Genomic DNA, 13312 nt, shown 5'->3' with positions numbered 1-13312 from the left:
ATCCTAAATCTCATCTTCTCTCCAGCTGGCTTTGAGAGGACAATAGCAGAAAGGGCGGGGGCAGCATCTGTCCCGGATGGCGGTGGGAGGGGGGCATGGGTGCCTGCTTTTGATTTAACATGCATAAGATAAGGTTACACACCGGCTGCCAATTGTATTGATTTAATTGTGTGTGTGTGTGACTGGCGCTAACCCGCTAAGCTGGCATTTGAACGCATCACCACTGCGGCCGTCCCCTTCACGCCAACATTTAGCTCCATTTCATTCATCTCGGTGGCCTTTCAAGGCGCGGGCGTTGGACTCTAACACTTTTCATCCATTGCAACAAGACCGGTTTCGGGTAAAACCGGGAAATGGTTCAGTCCGTGTTAGTGTTAGTGTTGGTAATCCACATGAATGATCGGCATGGCCGCCAACCTGAAACAACACAGAGAGACACAATAAGTCAATAAGCTGTATTTTCCATATTTATGTAACCCGAGTCATATTTAACGATGCGTGTATGTCGGCTTCTATGCTTTGGGTGAAAGGCGTCCAAATAGAAGATTTTCCAATGAGTCAATGTGGTTTACTCACTTAAGACATGGGTGACCTTTTCAGACAAATGTCATATTTAGTCCTTTTTATTCGATGACTCAATGTTCTTGTTGTGACACACACAAAATGTAACATGCAACATATCTTATTTTATGTGAAGATAATCACAGAATAGGTTGAGACATAAAAAAATGTACTTTTATTGAAGCATACAACACCATAATTAATGGGATATTCATAGTTTGGCCACTAGAGGGCATTCTCGTTCACTCAAGGTACTGACTTGACTTCCTCAATTGCTAGCATTCTCTCTCATTCATTGATTCCCGTTTTAACGCCACCACGCCCTCCGCAACCATTCATTCATTTTCTACCGCTTATCCTCACAAGGGTCACGGAGGGTTGCTGGAGCCTATCCCAGCCAATCCCAGGGCACATACAGACAAACAACCATTCACACTCACATTCATACCTATGGACAATTTGGAGATGCTAATTAACCTAGCATGTTTTTTGGAATGTGGGAGGAAACCGGAGTACCCGTAAACCACTCGAGCACCGTGCAGCCCCTCCAAAACCAGTAGAACTATAATCCAGTCTTAGGATGGCAATTTCCTTTTTAGATCAATAACAATCGCAACCAAACACCTGTTGGATCATTTTACAAAAAATTGCAACTAAAATTGTTATTCTCATAAAATTACCACTTTTTTTTGCAGATTTTTTCATTTTTGCAGTTGCTGTGTTTTTAAAAAAAAATAGTTTTTTGTTAAATTCTATTTTTAGAATGTAGTGCGGGCCAGTAAATAAACAGCAGCGGGCCTCCACGGCCCTGGGGCTGCACTTTGGGAACCGAGGCATTAAACCTAATACCATGTAAACCCCCCCCCCCCCCCCCAACACACACACTATTTACATTCATTCACTGAAATCACAACTTTTTTTTTTTCTTGTAATATGGCTGCACGGTGGACCAATGGACCTATGCAGTGTGGGAGAAAGTTAGCACACAATGGTGCGTTCAAGGACCATCAAACATCGCAACAAACAACATATATAGAAGCCAAACCAAACTGTGTATTATTTTTTATTGTTAAAATAAAATAGTGGCGGGCTGCACGGTGATTGAGTGGTTAGCACACGGGCCTCACAGCTAGGAGACCCAAGTTCAATTCCACACTCAGCCATCTCTGTGTGGAGTTTGCATGTTCTTTCCGTGCATGTGTGGTTTTTTTTTCCGGGTACTCCGGTTTCCTCCCACATTCCAAAAACATGCTAGGTTAATTAGCTTCGAATCCAAATTGTCCATAGGTATGAATATGAGTGTGAATGGTTGTTTGTCTATATGTGCCCTGTGATTGGCTGGCCACCAGTCCAGGGTGTACCCCGCCTCTCGCCCCAGCGAGACAGCTGGGATAGGCTCCAGCACCCCCGTGACCCTCGTGAGGATCATTCAAAAACATGCTAGGTTAATTAGCATCTCCAAATTGTCCATAGGTATGAATATGAGTGTGAATGGTTGTTTGTCTATATGTGTCCTGGGATTGGCTGGCCACCAGTCCAGGGTGTACCCCGCCTCTCGCCCCAGCGAGACAGCTGGGATAGGCTCCAGCACCCCCGTGACCCTCGTGAGGATCATTCCAAAAACATGCTAGGTTAATTAGCTTCGAATCCAAATTGTCCATAGGTATGAATGTGAGTGTGAATGGTTGTTTGTCTATATGTGTCCTGGGATTGGCTGGCCGCCAGTCCAGGGTGGACCCCGCCTCTCACCCCAAGACAGCTGGGATAGGCTCCAGCACCCCTCCGCCACGCTTGTGAGTGAATGAATGAATCTTATAATATTGTTATTGTTTTCTTTTTGTACGGAGAAATTGTGCATATTGTTGTGTAAAAACACAACCCAACACATCCAGCATAGATTTTAGAGAGCTGTTAAACATCACCTGCCCCCCCCCCCCCCCCCCCCCGCCCCCCCCAGATTCCGTGCTGTGATTCTTTGTCATTGACGCCAAGGGATACAATTAACGTGAGTGTGAGGCCGGCCTCCTCCTTTGGGTTTATTGGGAATCGGATGCAAGTCCATTTATTATTCATTTGTAGTGCTGCAGCAAACATATACTGACTAAATCCACGCTCCCGCTATCCTTTCAATTTGGCTCCCAAGCGTCCCGTTGAGTCCCCCGCATCTGTCGCAGGCTGCTAAGTGTGCAGGAGCAGCTTTTTCCGTAAACAAATCCACTCTCACATGCGTCGTGCAATGGCGCCTGTTTTCCACCCGCTTCACCTTTATACTAGCTTTTCCCTTTCATTGATTTTACACTGACTTGGAAGTCGCTTTAAATAGCAACGCACCCCTCCTCGATGTTATTTGGCAATACGCTACATTTCAAGTCTGATGCCATCTCATTTTTTTTTACAGCTCGGTGCGATGACTCACTCCGGCGGCCCGTGTTCCACGCGTGCAACAGCGGCTCTCGCCTCTCATATTAGCACCCGCCGTCGGCTCCGTGGAACTCATTCTCTCCGTCTGGTGTACTCGGAATACATTTTTTTTTTACATTTCTAGTACCTGTCGACAACCCTTGTTATTTGCTGACGTCAACATAAGCGGTTGTTGACGTCGACGCTATAATTTTGGAGCACCATAATCAGTTCCCAGTTCCACATGTCCAAAATGAGTAGGAAGAAGCAAAGCTTATTAAATCCTACCCCTCCATCTAGTACTTTTACAATCAGTAACTGTTACATTTGTTCACTTCCTGCTTTCCATAATATAGTTGAAGTTTCTTATGGCAAAAACTGAAACTTTTACAGAAGTACCAGAAGAGTGTTCGGTCTTAGCAAACAGTCTGTCCTAAATGATGACTTGAAAGCCTGTTAATTTGCTTTGAGAGAGACCGACAACGTGTGTGATGAAGGAATTATGAGGCTGATCAATTGAAGATGACTTCAGTGGGTTTGTCGTCACAGTTTTGGTTTTCCGGAATGGATTAATTGGATTTTCTATTTTTCTATTGGTAATTTTTTATTTATAAATTACATTTATTTTTATTATTATTATTATTTATTTGAACATGCATCAGATTACAATTGAGTGCATCCCATAATCAGTTCCCAGTTCCACATGTCTAAAATGAGTAGGAAGAAGCAAAGCTTATTAAATCCTACCCCTCCATCTGGTACTTTTACAATCACTAACTGTTACATTTGTTCACTTCCTGCTTTCCATAATATAGTTTAAGTTTCTTATGGCAAAAACTGAAACTTTTGCAGAAGTACCAGAAGAGTGTTCGGTCTTAGAAAACAGTCTGTCCTAAATGATGACTTGAAAGCCTGTTAATTTGCTTTGAGAGAGACCGACAACGTGTGTGATGAAGGAATTATGAGGCTGATCAATTGAAGATGACTTCAGTGGGTTTGTCGTCACAGTTTTGGTTTTCCGGAATGGATTAATTGGATTTTCTATTGGTAATTTTTTATTTATAAATTACATTTATTTTTATTATTATTATTATTATTTATTTGAACATGCATCAGATTACAATTGAGTGCATCCCATAATCAGTTCCCAGTTCCACATGTCTAAAAGGAGTAGGAAGAAGCAAAGCTTATTAAATCCTACCCCTCCATCTGGTACTTTTACAATCACTAACTGTTACATTTGTTCACTTCCTGCTTTCCATGATACAGTTAAAGTTTTTTTTAGGGAAGCAGGAAGCTATGGCTGCACGGTGGTGTAGTGGTTAGCGCCCAGGAGACCGAGTTTGGTTTTGTCAGATATGTTTAGCTACGGCTGCACGGTGAGAAAAATCATATTCCGGATGAATGGAAGTCATTTGCTGATGACAACAAATCATCCCAGAGATTTGCAACGGTGCCGTTGCCATGGAGACCACATGTTGCTGACCTCCCGAGAGAACGTCTGCCGTCATGTAATTAAGTTGTACCGCCGCGATGCCACAAATTAATTATCCCCAAAGAGCTTCAGTAGACAACATTTAATAATAATCATAATAATAATAATAATAATAATAATAATAACGGATTGGATTTGTGTACCGTAATTTCTCGCTTATTGTGATTCATTGGTTCAAGACCTGACTCTGATACAGGAATTTCAGAGAAGTAGGATTCCTTATTTCTAAATATATGTTTTTTGTAATTAGAGCCCTCTAGACATGAAATAACACCCCTATGTCAACGTTTACACTAAAAACCTTATTTACACAGGGGTAACCAGGTTTTCTATGTCTTCAGTGTCTGATTTTCTCTTATTATGTCTATCATATTGTGTGATAGGAGTGTAAAGGTGACTATAGGGGTGTTATTTCATGTCTAGAGGGCTCTAATACTTTTGAAAAACATACTGTATTTATAAGGTTGTAACAGGTTTTCTATGGCTTACATCTTTTCTCTTATTACAGTATGTCTACTATATTGGGTACTGGGTGTGTGAAGGTGACTATAGGGGTGCTATCCCATGTCTAGAGGGCTCTAATTATGCTAAAAAACTGTATTTACAACAGGGTAAATGTGTTCTGTCATATTTTCTCTTATTATGTCTGCTATACTGGGCAATAGTAGTGTGAAGGTGACTATAGGGGTGTTATCTCATGTCTGTAGGGCTCTAATAATGCTAAAAACCTTATTTACACAGGGGTAACCAGGTTTTCTATGTCTTCAGTGTCTGATTTTCTCTTATTTTGTCGACTATATAGTGTGATAGGAGTGTAAAGGTGACTATAGGGGTGTTATTTCATGTCTAGAGGGCTCTAATACTTTAGAAAAACATACTGTATTTACAAGGTTGTAACAGGTTTTCTATGTCTGACATCTTTTGTCTTCTCCTATTACCCAACATAGTCGACATAATCAGAGTTTGTGTGTGGTGCAATAATGTGTTTTTGTCGCGTGGCGGACAGGAAGTGATGTCATCAGGAGGTTTCTGCGTTTAGTTTGAACTTGGTAGTGGATAAGGGCGGCGATTACCGGTGTTGCTATTATTAATATGTCGTTAATATGCCTGTTGTGAGATCATTTGTTGTTTCGGCGATCGGGTCTGATGCTTGTGTATCTCTAGACCTAATAGGTATTGCAAATGTGGGGAAAGTCACAAGTTAATGCAAGCAATGGTTATTTTGCATAAACGTAAAAAAAAAATAAAAATCTGATTTGTTTGACTGACCTTCCATATTATCATGTTAATTTATCTCACATTCAAAATTTAACATTAAAAATTAAATTAAAAAATTCAAATTAAAACAAAAACCATTAAAAAAAATTAATCTGATTTGTTTGACTGACCTCCATATTATCCATCTATATCTGTTCATTTATTTCCCATTCAAAATTTAATTAACATTAAAAATTAAATTAAAAAATTCAAATTAAAACAAAAATCATAAAAAAAATTAATCTGATTTGTTTGACTGACCTTCCATATTATCCATCTCTCTGTTCATTTATTTCCCATTCAAAATTAAATTAAAAAATTCAAATTAAAATAAAAAACATTAAAAAAATATTTTAAAAATCTGATTTGTTTGACTGACCTTCCATATTATCCATTTATCTCTGTTCATTTATGTCCCATTCAAAATTTAATTAACATTCAAAATTAAATTAAAAAAATTCAAATTAAAACAAAAATCATAAAAAAAAAAATCTGATTTGTTTGACTGACCTTCCATATTATCCATCTATCTCTGTTCATTTATCTCACATTCAAAATTTAATTAACATTAAAAATTAAATTAAAAAATTCAAATTAAAACAAAACATAAATTTTTTTTTTTTATCTGATTTGTTTATTATCCATCTATATCTGTTCATTTATCTCCCATTCAAAATTTAATTACCATTCAAAATTTAATTAAAAAAATTCAAATTAAAACAAAAAACATAAAAAAATATATTTAAAAAAAATCAGATTTGACTGACCTTCCATATTTGCTAATATTTCTTGTCTTCAGCGTGCGTGTCGGTTAGCCACACAGATGGTCATCCACAAAGATGGCTGGTTAGCCACACAGATGGAGAGAGGAGACCGGGAGAGATAAAGCCACAGCCTTATCCATCCCGTCCCTCACACAGATCCCCTGTGTGCAATTAAACACATCACACGTCTTGGTGCTTGTGGAATGCCAATGAGCTGTGTTGTGTGGACCAGACTCTTAGACTGTTGGAATCAAGAAATTGTACATTTCTGTTTTCTATAATATACTTTTTATATACAATCTCACATATTAAACACTCTCAAAGTTTGTATTTTATTTGAATTTTAATGATAAATCTCCTAAATTGGACACAATAGGTTATTAAGTGACTCGGCATATTCACTGCTCTGACTGTGCTTCATTCTGGAATCGTTCAACTGTAGCGTTTTTGTATCCTTGTTAAAACATTCCTCTTAATATCATTCTTGAACCAAATATTGACTCATATTATATCTCAATATAGCTTCTGCTTTTATTGTTGTATTGCCGGTTAGCAAGCAGCTGATGTAGTTTGCTAGCCGTCGCTAGCAGTCAACACAATGAGCAGTAAAAATTATAAACCATTAATGGTGTTAGATTTGTAAACAAAGTATTATCATGTAAAACAAACCCTTTTGTGTTTTTTTTTTTTTTTTTTTTTTTTAGTTGGGAACTGATATTTTCCTGAAACCTACCAATGTTCTGCTGCTGATTACTAAGTTTTGTGTCCGTGGCTGCGTCAAATTCCCGGCCTCAGACTTATCCCATTAGACAACACCGCATCCATTCACAGCCAACAATGAGTCATTATTCCCACACCAAGCACCTCTTTTAGCAAAATAGTTCCATTAAAATCCCACAGGGGGGGGGTCACACACAGTTCCCGTCCTATCCCGCTCATCTGGCTCTTTTCATCCCCTTTCTGAGCTGCCGTTCTTTCTGCAATTTGCATTTAGGTGAGTGATGCGTCGCTTGTGTGAACCCTGCAATCAAATTGCATGTTCACGCTCTTTCCAACTGACCTTTTTCCCGCCGGAGAAGAAGCCAGAAGGTTGATTTCACACGTGAGATTGTGAGAGTGAAATCCAATTTAGTGATATCATGTGACACTTTGCCAGACACCATCGAATCCGCACTTAAGAATAGGACAGAAACAGCAGAATTTCCATTTGACCTCCGACGACGAGCAATGCCGAAATATCCGTAGAATAGAAGATCTTTGTAAAGATCTCTGCAGGTTCTGAGAAGGTGTCGTGTACAAATTGGTTTCGGCGAAGTTAAGTGGCGCTTGATTAGCAAGGCCTCATACTGGAGCCGGAAAGAGGAATTTGAGATGAGGTTTCCACTTGGCTCTTTTTTTAACTTGAGGAGCACATCCAGCAGCTTTCGCTTTATGCGTGGGATTAACGGGAAAGATTGTGTCGAGGGAAGCACGGAAATCAGTTGACACGAGTGTCTCTTCCGTTTTATGAGTGATGTGCTAAGACGCTTTTAATGTTCGGGTGTCTGTGGGTTCCCCCAAAATGACGGGAGAGCTGCCACAAAAACGGCAACGCCACGTCAACGTGACTTAAGCCGGCGGCGATAGCGCCGCATGACAAATCCATTAGATTGATACCTAGCTAGCTAGCTCACTAGTCTCCGAGCTATACTCCATTAATCTCGTATTTGCAAAAATGTCATAATAAGGATCTGCTTAGTCTTTCAGCGGAGCAACAGTGATAGTAATCTGCCATGTGACTTAAGCCAGCAGAGATAGCGTCGCATGTATTTTAATTGGGGACGGGCATGACAAATCCATTAGATTGATACCTAGCTAGCTAGCTCACTAGTCTCCGAGCTATACTCCATTAATCTCGTATTTGCAAAAATGTCATAATAAGGATCTGCTTAGACTTTCAGCGGAGCAACAGTGATAGTAATCTGCCATGTGACTTAAGCCAGCAGAGATAGCGCCGCATGTATTTTAATTGGGGACGGGCATGACAAATCCATTAGATTGATACCTAGCTAGCTAGCTCACTAGTCTCCGAGCTATACTCCATTAATCTTGTATTTGCAAAAATGTCATAATAAGGATCTGCTTAGTCTTTCAGCGGAGCAACAGTGATAGTAATCTGCCATGTGACTTAAGCCAGCAGAGATAGCGTCGCATGTATTTTAATTGGGGACGGACATGACAAATCCATTAGATTGATAGCTAGCTAGCTAGCTAGCTAGCTCACTAGTCTCCTAGCTATACTTCATTAATCTCCAAGAGAAATTTACATTTCCAACATATTTGCAAAAATGTCATAATAAACGTAATCACTTAAAAATAAAACAAACAACGCGAAGAAAAATAAGAAAGGAGAATAAATAAATGTGGAACAAGTGCATAATAAGGAAATGATCTGCTTAGTCTTTCAGTGGAGCAACAGTGATAGTAATCTGCCATGTGACTTAAGCCTACATGCATTTTAATTAGGGACGGACATGAAACATCTATTAGATGGCTAGCTAGCTAGCTAGCTGGGTACTTTGTTCATCTCCGAGAGAAATTTACATTTCCGACCTGCAAAAATGTAACAAACTTAATCACTTAAAACTAAAAAAGCAAGATAGGAAAGATAAGAAAAATACGAAAATTGAATAAATAAGTAAATACATGCAAAAGAGATAATAAATAATAAAATATTAAAATAATAAAATAATAATTCCAGTCTTGGGAGGAATGATCTGCTTAGTCTTTCAGTGGAGCAGGACAGTGATAGTAATCTGCTATGCATTTTAATTAGGGATGGACATATAACATCCATTGGATGGCTAGCTAGCTAGGTGGGTACTTTGTTCATCTCCGAGAGAAATTTACATTTCTGACCTGCAAAAATGTCATAATAAACTTAACCACTTAAAACTAAAAATAAATACTAAAATAATAATTCCAATCTTGGGAGGAATGATAGTCTTTCAGTGGAGCAGGACAGTGATAGTAATCTGCCAGGTGACTTAAGCCAGCAGAGATAGTGCTACATAAATAGGCCCATATTCAACTATAAAACAGAGATCATTTATTATTCAGGATCGCGGGGGTGCTGGAGCCTATCCCAGCTGTCTTCGGGCGAGAGGCGCGGTCCACCGTTTCACTTTGAGTGAAATCATGCAGGTGCTTTCACCACCAAGACCCAAGAAAGACTTGACTGGAGGCCATGAACCCCAAAGCAGTATTTAAAGTGCAGACACATGATATTTTTTTCTCAGCTCATTAGGTGCTAAACTTGCTGTCACCACCAAATTTGCTCTCGCAAGGCGCCTTGGGAAAGCGTTCGCTGAGAGTTAAAGCAAGTTAAAAAAGTCCATTTGAATCTCATTTCCAATGCAGATTGCCTCATAATGACTTCCAAGTGGAGTTTATCACCATTATTATATGTATGGATGTATTATTATATGTTTAAAGTCCGTTAATCCCTTCACAACACACTTTATATACTTTTTTCAGACAGGCATTAGCATTTTCTCACACAAATTTTGTCCTGGCACCGTTCAGCTGTAGCGTTTTTGTATCCTTGTTATAACACATTCCTCCTACTCCTCCAACCCAAATTCAATAAGCTGCTTTAGCTTCTTTTGAGTGTTTATTCGCAGTTAGCAAGCAGGTGATGCAGCAAAGTAGTACAATAGCGATGCCAAGAAGAAGATTGACAATCGTCGACAGCCAATCAGTACGCAGAACACTGCAGGGTCCTAATATGCTCGTTAAGCACGTAAACACACTATACAACACCCTCTATTGGTAGCAGTAGTAATCACAATAACAAGACCCACACAACAGAGCACTGATGAGTCATACTAATACACCACAAGGATGCAGAACACAATGTGTTTGTGTGCGTGTGCATGGCTGGGTCATTAGTCGCAGACTCAGAGAAACCTTATGGCTTTCAACAGAAGGGATTTACATTTCAATCTGTTCTCAGGTTTCTGAGAATGAGCAGTGGTCTAATGAGTGTGTGTGTGTGTGTGTGTTTGTGTGTACATATGGTTTAAATCCTATTAGCAAACCTCTTTACTCTGTGTCTTGTAGTCCCGATGACCCGTGACCACTGCAGGCTTTGGCTCTGCGTGTTGTAAGCATCGAACCCATTTATGGCCACACACACGCCTTCAATGTTGACCAACTCGTGGAGTCCTGGTCCACCGTGTCCTGCTTTCCATAAAATTTCCATAAAGACAACACCTGCAGTACCATTCCGAATATTGTATGCCAAAATATGCCCAAAAAAACAGAACTTTGTTTCTATCTTTTTATATTCTTTAGTAATCACCAGTCAAACATAGGTAAGTTTCAGGAAAATATCAGTTCCCAACTAAAAGTGACAAAACCAGCTTTTTGTGAATATTTATGGATTTATGGTGTATGGAAATTTACAAGAATACATTTTTCAAAACGGTCACAATATTACCTCTGACCAAGGCCAGAGTTGCCGAGAGTCAAATCTGAAATTTCTGAGAAAAAATATCGGAAATTTAAAAGAATAAATGTAAAAAAAAAAGGTCAGTTTCAGGAAAATATCAGTTCCCAACTAAAACTGACAAAACCAGCTTTTTGCGAAAAGATACACTTCAACTTTCACTTTGAGACAAATATTTATGGATTTATGGTGTATGGAAATTTACAAGAATACATTTGAAATATCGGAAAGTTTCAGGAAAATATCAGTTCCCAACTAAAAGTGACAAAACCATTTTTTGTGAAAAGATACGTTTCAACTTTCATTTTGAGACAAATATTTATGGTGTATGGAAATCTACAAGAATACATTTGAAATATCAGAAAGTTTCAGGAAAATATCAGTTCCCAACTAAAACTGACAAAACCAGCTTTTTGTGAAAAAATACGTTTCAACTTTCACTTTGACACAAATATTTATGGATTTATGGTGTATGGAAATTTACAAGAATACATTTGAAATATCGGAAAGTTTCAGGAAAATATCAGTTCCCAACTAAAACTGACAAAAACAGTTTTTTGTGAAAAGATACGTTTCAACTTTCACTTTGAGACAAATATTTATGGATTTATGGTGTATGGAATTTACAAGAATACATTTGAAATATCGGAAAGTTTCAGGAAAATATCAGTTCCCAACTAAAACTGACAAAACCAGCTTTTTGTGAAAAGATACGTTTCAACTTTCACTTTGAGACAAATATTTATGGATTTATGGTGTATGGAAATTTACAAGAATACATTTGAAATATCGGAAAGTTTCAGGAAAATATCAGTTCCCAACTAAAACTGACAAAACCAGCTTTTTGTGAAAAGATACGTTTCAACTTTCACTTTGAGACAAATATTTATGGATTTATGGTGTATGGAATTTACAAGAATACATTTGAAATATCAGAAAGTTTCAGGAAAATATCAGTTCCCAACTAAAACTCAACTTTCGCTTTGACACAAGTTGTCCAAAAATGAGTGAATTTGCGTGGGTATGCGGGGGCTTGTGGGGCTCCGGCGAAGAGATGAAACGAGTCGCTGTTAAATTCTGCTCATTCTTGGCTGCACAATCCCCCCCTTTGACACGCGGGACAAAGGGGGCTCACACACTGACTTCCTTATTAGGTGTGGCACGGTAACGTACACGATACCCGACCACCTCCTCCGTCGTCTTTCCTCCAGCACACACACTTTCTGACCCGCCAGCCAAACGAGAAGTTTAGTGACCCCAGCAAAAAAAAACAACAAAAAAACAGCAAAGTGAAGCAGCTTTGCTAACCGCTACTCCATCCCTCGCTGCTCTCTGACTGACTGCTGTTGTCTCTTAGCAACGCTGCAAGGCAAATCGATGAAGGGGAAAATAGAAAGACATTGAGATAAACGTGGGGTGACGTGACTGGGAGCGAGGTGGAGGAGGGGGGGGGGGCTAGAGGACAAAAAAAGGGGAAGAGGGGAAAGGCTGCAGAGAGCAGATTGGACGACATTGCTTGTCCAATTATGTTTTTTTTCCATTAAATTCTTATTATTTTTTACTTTCACTTTCACCAGCATGGAGTGTACTTTGTGACAGTAAATAAAATGGCCATTTTACGGCAGATACAAAAGCCCACAAGAGCAGCTACAGTGCAAAAACCAAGCTAATATAAATCAAGACGTTACATACTCTATTTACAGCTGTGTACATATTTATTGCATGGTTATTGCACAGTTTATTGCATGGATTGTTGCATGATTATTGCAATTTATTGTATGAGTATTGCATGGTTTATTACATGACTTATGCACAGTTTATTGCATGATTATTGCACAGTTTATTGCATGATTATTGCATGTTTTATGCATGATTATTGCATGTTTTTTGTAGATTATTGCACAGTTTATTACATGTTTATGCACAATTTATTGCATGATTATTGCACGGTTTATTACATGATTATTGCATGTCTTTTGCATGATTGTTGCACAGTTTATTACATGCTTTATGCACAGTTTATTGCATGATTATTGCACGGTTTATTACATGATTTATGCACAGATTATTGCATGATTACTGCACAGTCTATTGTATGATTATTACATGGTTTGTTGCATGATTATTGCAATTTATTGCATGAGTATTTATTACATGCAGTTTATTACTTGCTTTATGCACAGTTTATTGCATGATTATTGCACGGTTTGTTGCATGATTATTGCACGGGTTAATTACATTATTTATGCTCAGATTATTGCACAGTTTATTGCATGATTAATGCACAGTCTATTGCATGATTATTGCATGGTTCGTTGCATGATTATTGCACGGTTTATTACATGA

Source organism: Doryrhamphus excisus, linkage group LG6 (assembly GCF_037039965.1).
Source record: "Doryrhamphus excisus strain RoL-2023G ecotype Guam linkage group LG6, RoL_Dexc_Guam_v1.1, whole genome shotgun sequence".
In the NCBI taxonomy this organism is placed as follows: domain Eukaryota; kingdom Metazoa; phylum Chordata; class Actinopteri; order Syngnathiformes; family Syngnathidae; genus Doryrhamphus; species Doryrhamphus excisus.
Note: the sequence above shows the minus strand (reverse complement) of the source record.